Here is a 6,000-nt window from a genome sequence, read left to right on the forward strand (position 1 = left end):
CGCTAAGACTACGTGGAGATTACGCAGAGTACGCGAAGATTACGAGGCTTACGCGAAGAGTACGCTAAGACTACGTGGAGATTACGCAGAGTACGCGAAGATTACGAGGATTACGCGAAGAGTACGCTAAGACTACGTGGAGATTACGCAGAGTACGCGAAGATTACGAGGATTACGCGAAGAGTACGCTAAGACTACGTGGAGATTACGCAGAGTACGCGAAGATTACTAGAATTACGTGGATTATACATGGATTACGCATAGTACCCTAAGACTACGCGAAGATTACGCGGATATTACGTGGAATACGCGTAGATTACGAGGATTACGTGGAGTACGCGAAGATTACGCGAAGTACGCGATGACTACACAGATTATGCATGGATTACGCAAAGATTACGCGGAGTACGCGAAGACTATGCAGATTATACATGGATTACGCAAAGATTACGTGGAGTACGCTAAGACTACGCGGAGATTACGCGAAGATTACGCGAAGTACGCGATGACTACGCAGATTATGCATGGATTACGCAAAGATTACGTGGAGTACGCGAAGACTATGCAGATTATACATGGATTACGCAAAGATTACGTGGAGTACGCTAAGACTACGCGGAGATTACGATGATTACGCGAAGATTACGCGGAGTACGCGATGACTACGCAGATTATGCATGGATTACGCAAAGATTACGCGGAGTACTCGAAGACTATGCAGATTATGCATGGATTACGCAAAGATTACGTGGAGTACGCTAAGACTACTCGGAGATTACGCGGAGTACGCGAAGATTACGCGAAGTACGCGATGACTACGCAGATTATGCATGGATTACGCAAAGATTACGCGGAGTACGCGAAGACTATGCAGATTATACATGAATTACGCAAAGATTACGTGGAGTACGCTAAGACTACGCGTAGATTACGATGATTACGCAAAGATTACGTGGAGTACGCTAAGACTACGCGGAGATTACGCGGATTACGTATTATTTTCGGGAAGCCTGTACACCGATTTCGCGTAGTGATCAACCCTCGTTCCGCGTTGAGTTTGCAAGGTGTCTTCCCTGAGCTCTTCGGTTTCTCCTTCCATTATAGCTTTTTGAGGTTAATAGCAGAGAGTGTAAAGATTATGAGAGGCGTCTCTCTTTCAAAAAAGCGTACTAACTTTTTTTTCCCAAAAATGTCCACTACTACCGTAAGAGCGATGGCGCCACCAGTGGCGCCGTTCTCACAGCGCGTGCGTTTCGATGTTAGGTTTAAAAGAGACGCAAAAACTTTCCAGATTTTTAATGGTAGTTTTACAAGGTTTTTAAATAATTTAGTAGGTTTTAAATTGTAAAATATCGAAAACAAGAAATCCTTGTTTATCTTTTTTTAAGTTTCCAAAGGAAAAAGCCTGGTAAATTCGCATTTTCATTAGATAGGCTTATTGGCATATTAACTTAATATAAATTTTAGTTCTATTTTGTGGCTGAAAATTGTAAATAATGATGGACTTACAAATAAAACTACGGAATATTTACACGTTAACCATAGAATTTGCGCGAATCATTTCATTGATGCCAGTTTCATGAATATTAGAACTAAAAATAGGCTCACACCATCCGCTGTGCCAACAATTTTCAGTCTTAATGACTCTACACCATTGGAAATTTCAGAAAATGGTAATTTCAATTCAAGCCTTGCTACTCCTCTGGGAAGATCTAAATGATAATTTTGGTTTTAAGTTTTTATTAACGGACAGGATTAGCCAAGATTTTGTAGATAATTTTCTTGGATCTATAAGACAGAAAGGAGGCAACCGTGATCATCCCAATAGACAACAATTTCGAGCTGCATACAGGGCTGCCTCTGTAATAATCTCTTGAAACCACCGGATTCTAATTGCATTGATGATTTGGATGAGTTCATTTTAAACATTGACACTTTTAAAACTGCAACTCCAGGACCGGATGAAGATTTCTCCAATTTTGAAAATCTTGTAGTCTCGCAAAGCCAGGGGCAATGTTCCGATGAAGACTTAGAATTTTGTAAATCTATTGAAAGTCCAAACCTGCTAAAACAAAATGTTCTTAGTTACATTTCAGAATATCTAATTCACCGCTGCTACTCAAACCTTCAATGCTCTTCTTGCATAAGTCAACTCAAAAAATACAATCCAATTGTTGACCCAACAAATCTGCTCTTTTACTTTTAAGCTTTCAAACCAGCAAAGAATTCTTCTATCAGCTGTTCAGCAGCCTCATCGTACCAACTGATAGTTTCTTCAAATTTGTAACGGAGACAAATGAAGTATTTGACACCAGTTTTAAGCTTTTATCGCACATGACAAATATTAAAGGACGTTTGGAGAGATTCATCATTCAAAGAATTGACAAGAAATATTTTAAAGCTAATGAAGATTCTCCATGTGCACCTGCTTACCAAAACATGATATCTTTTTTCATAGAATTCTGCATACATAGTTCCCTTAAAAAACAAGATCTCAACCATGAATACATGAAAACCCAGAAAAGATAAGTTAGGAAACTGTTAAAAATACAATATTAATCACATTTTACCAACTTCAATGTTTCCTCGTATTTTTTAACTTATACTGCTCTGTTCTCGTTAAGCCTCGGTAATTTCATAAAATTTCCAATGAATTTCCTTGGTTAATCAAACAAATTAATTCTTTTAGTATCAAAATATTATAAATAGTCCGCTTTCTTGTACTTACGTTTCTTTATTTTTCATGGAATTGAATTTTATTAATTTTAAATTAGCATAATTCAACTATGTTTAACAGCCATGACTGATGAAAAATACTTTCCGGATGTTTACAAAATTTAAAAATTTTCCAGTAGCGACATCGTGTGTCGGATAGTATCGTAACCTCTCCTATAGGCGCGTGCTCTCAAAATCTTGTACGAAATTTTAACGTTACGGGAATAGGAAGAGACGCCTCTCATAATCTTTACACTCTCTGTTAATAGTGTGTACGGAGCTGTGGCATGAACGGCTGGCCACAAACCATCCTACGCATTGTAACCCGGCCATCTGAATTAATGGCATTAAAATTCGCTTGATGACCTGGGCCTAAGGTGGTGCAAAGGGTATTTTCTGTTACCAGATTTAAAAGCAGCTAGAGGTGATTGTCGCTAGTTACGTTAAAAATAAGTCGTAACGCGTTTTAGGAGACGATTTTTAGTTCAAATTATATTTAAAGGTTTCGATAAAGAATCAACGAGTTTAACGTTTTTGCCGTTAAGAGTGTTTTTTATGGTCTTTTAGTATGAAAAGTCTGTAGGAGCCTCTATTCCTACTATCTTGCTCGTGCGTCTTTCCAATGGACGTTCCTATTAGCTTAGTGAAAGACGATTGGTCCAATGAAGATTCTGATAAACAGCTCACTGTGTATATTTGAGAAAAACTCAACTCATACTAAACCGGAGTACAAATTAGGCTTTGTTCGAAAAGGATGATTTGAAATAGAAGTACTGCCCCTATAGGAGCAACAAACACAGCACCCCATATAAGGAGAACGTAACCCTTCAAAAGTTGTGCATTTTATTGTGTACAATTTTCATTGGTTAGACGCTTTAGGGGGTTTTCCCCCGAGTTCTTCGGTTTCCCCTTCCATAAAAACTTGTCAAGGTTAACGGTAATAGTTAGTGTAGGGAGCTGTTGGCTCGATCTCTTGGCATGCAGGGCTTGTCACCACCCTCCTACGCATTGTAACCCGGCCTCCTGAATTAATGGCTTCAAAAGTCGCTTGATGACTTAGGCCTAAGGTGGTGCCTTGGGTATTAGCCTAGCTGATTATTATTATTATTTATTATTATTATTTAGCGCCTACTGACGTCGAAAGGGGAAAGTTCGGAAATTGTATTCCCCCCCGCCCGTAAAACGTTCAGCGTAAAGGCTCGTCCAATGAAATTTGTTCGCAACACTGCGTTAGCGTGTTTAAAGGCTAGCTGTGTTCTCCTTGTGTTTGTTGCTCCTAGCTGCCACTATTATAAAAACTATGAAAGGCAAAATATCTAGTACATTTGGCGGAAAAATACTATCACGAATTTCCGGTAAATCGGCGGCGGAAATTTCGAATTTGGCCTGTTATTTATACTTTTGGAAAATACCGTCTATTGAGTTATATTTCAAAGTGATAATTAATTAACATATCTATAAGACTTAAAAACAGTTTTCATAATTAATTTTTAGTACTTCAAGTGAGGAATACCTAAAAATATCCGTTTGGCGAGTCCAGGGTAAGTATAGAATGGGTAATGCCGAGATTATCACATTGCGATTTGATGATTGTTTAGCAGCATAATAATAAAAAATACGCTATAATGATGCTTAAAAATAATAATCTGTATTAAATATTTATTGATTACTTTGAAATTTACGCAATAATAATAATAATAATTTACGTAATTAATATAACAAACCTTTAGGAATTCAATTCGAAATTTCCAGCGCCCATTTACCGGAAATTCATGCTAGTATCTTTCCGCCAAATGTACTAGATGTTTCCTTTTTGTAATTTTCAATCTAAAGTTTTTAAAGTTTATTTAGAAAAAAAAACAGATCTTTTATGGTCTCGATTTTGGCAAATATCCGAAATAGGATATTTTGGTACCGAGGTAGAGCGTCTCGCCCTTGGGACCGTGCACTGGAACCCCGAAAGTACTGATTTCAATTCTATGGGCCTCTTTATACAGTACAGTGTTTTTTATACTAAACATTTTCGTAGTTTTCTTTTAACCTTTGTGGTCTTAACCAAAGGTAACATAACGAATGAAGGCGTCGGTTACGTAATGTAGTACACGTAAATTTCTTACTTCCGCGTATTAATTTATTATTGGTAGTACCAGAAGTTTATAATATAACTCGCACGAGAAAAGTATCCATTAAAAACGTAAAATTGAAACTTGTAACTTTGCAGGTTCGAGAAACTTTATACAATTTCTCCCAAAATCGCGAATGTTTACACCGCTTCACAGCTCAAAATTTATCCTGTGTATTACCAAGAATGTATTTATTTATACTCAGGGAGAATGAATATGTCGAGATTATTTTGAGCGTTTCTCCAATTCCACCCTTTGGGGCCCCCGGTATGCTCCTCCGCTTTAATAAAATCAAATAATACTGCAATTTCATTGGTTCTTAAAAATTACGTTTTTCGACGCGATTAACGCTGCTGCGAGGACGCAAAAAATAAGACCGCCTCCTTTCCCCCCCCCCCCCTAGCGTGACGGGATTAGGGGCTCAACGTGTCCGTCGATAGTCTCGACATATTCATTCTCCCTGAGTATAAATAAATACATTCTTGGTATTATTTAGGATGTAAAATGTAAAAAATGCGTTGTGTTGGGGGATATTTATTAGTTTATAACCCATTTTTTTCCAGGATATTTTTATCGTAAGAGACGGATACTTTTATCGTAAGAGACGGATACTTTTATCGTAAGAGACGGATACTTTTATCGTAAGAGACGGATACTTTTATCGTAAGAGACGGATACTTTTCTCGTAAGAGACGGATACTTTTCTCGTAAGAGACGGATACTTATCTCGTAAGAGACGGATACTTTTATCGTAAGAGACGCATACTTTTATCGTAAGAGACGGATACTTTTATCGTAAGAGACGGATACTTTTATCGTAAGAGACGGATACTTTTCTCGTAAGAGACGGATACTTTTCTCGTAAGAGACGGATACTTTTCTCGTAAGAGACGGATACTTTTATCGTAAGAGACGCATACTTTTATCGTAAGAGACGCATACTTTTATCGTAAGAGACGCATACTTATCTCGTAAGAGACGCATTCTTTTATCGTAAGAGACGCATACTTGTATCGTAAGAGACGCATACTTGTATCGTAAGAGACGCATACTTGTATCGTAAGAGACGCATACTTGTATCGTAAGAGACGCATACTTGTATCGTAAGAGACGCATACTTTTATCGTAAGAGACGCATACTTTTATCGTAAGAGACGCATAC

The 6,000-nt window shown here is 37.8% G+C and overlaps 1 long non-coding RNA gene across 1 annotated transcript; it reads right to left on the bottom strand.

The window, feature by feature from the left end:
• Positions 1–1,412: 1,412 nt before the first annotated feature.
• LOC149944197 (uncharacterized) lies at positions 1,413–2,971 on the bottom strand. Its single transcript, XR_016480928.1, has 4 exons — positions 2,729–2,971; positions 2,434–2,658; positions 2,126–2,322; positions 1,413–2,062 (listed from the first exon to the last, which is right to left on the bottom strand). It is a non-coding gene; the product is annotated as an uncharacterized LOC149944197 (long non-coding RNA).
• Between the last annotated feature and the right edge of the window lie 3,029 nt (positions 2,972–6,000).

This window comes from Leiobunum rupestre, chromosome 5 (genome assembly GCF_980474605.1).
Source record: "Leiobunum rupestre chromosome 5, qqLeiRupe1.1.hap1, whole genome shotgun sequence".
Classification (NCBI taxonomy): domain Eukaryota; kingdom Metazoa; phylum Arthropoda; class Arachnida; order Opiliones; family Sclerosomatidae; genus Leiobunum; species Leiobunum rupestre.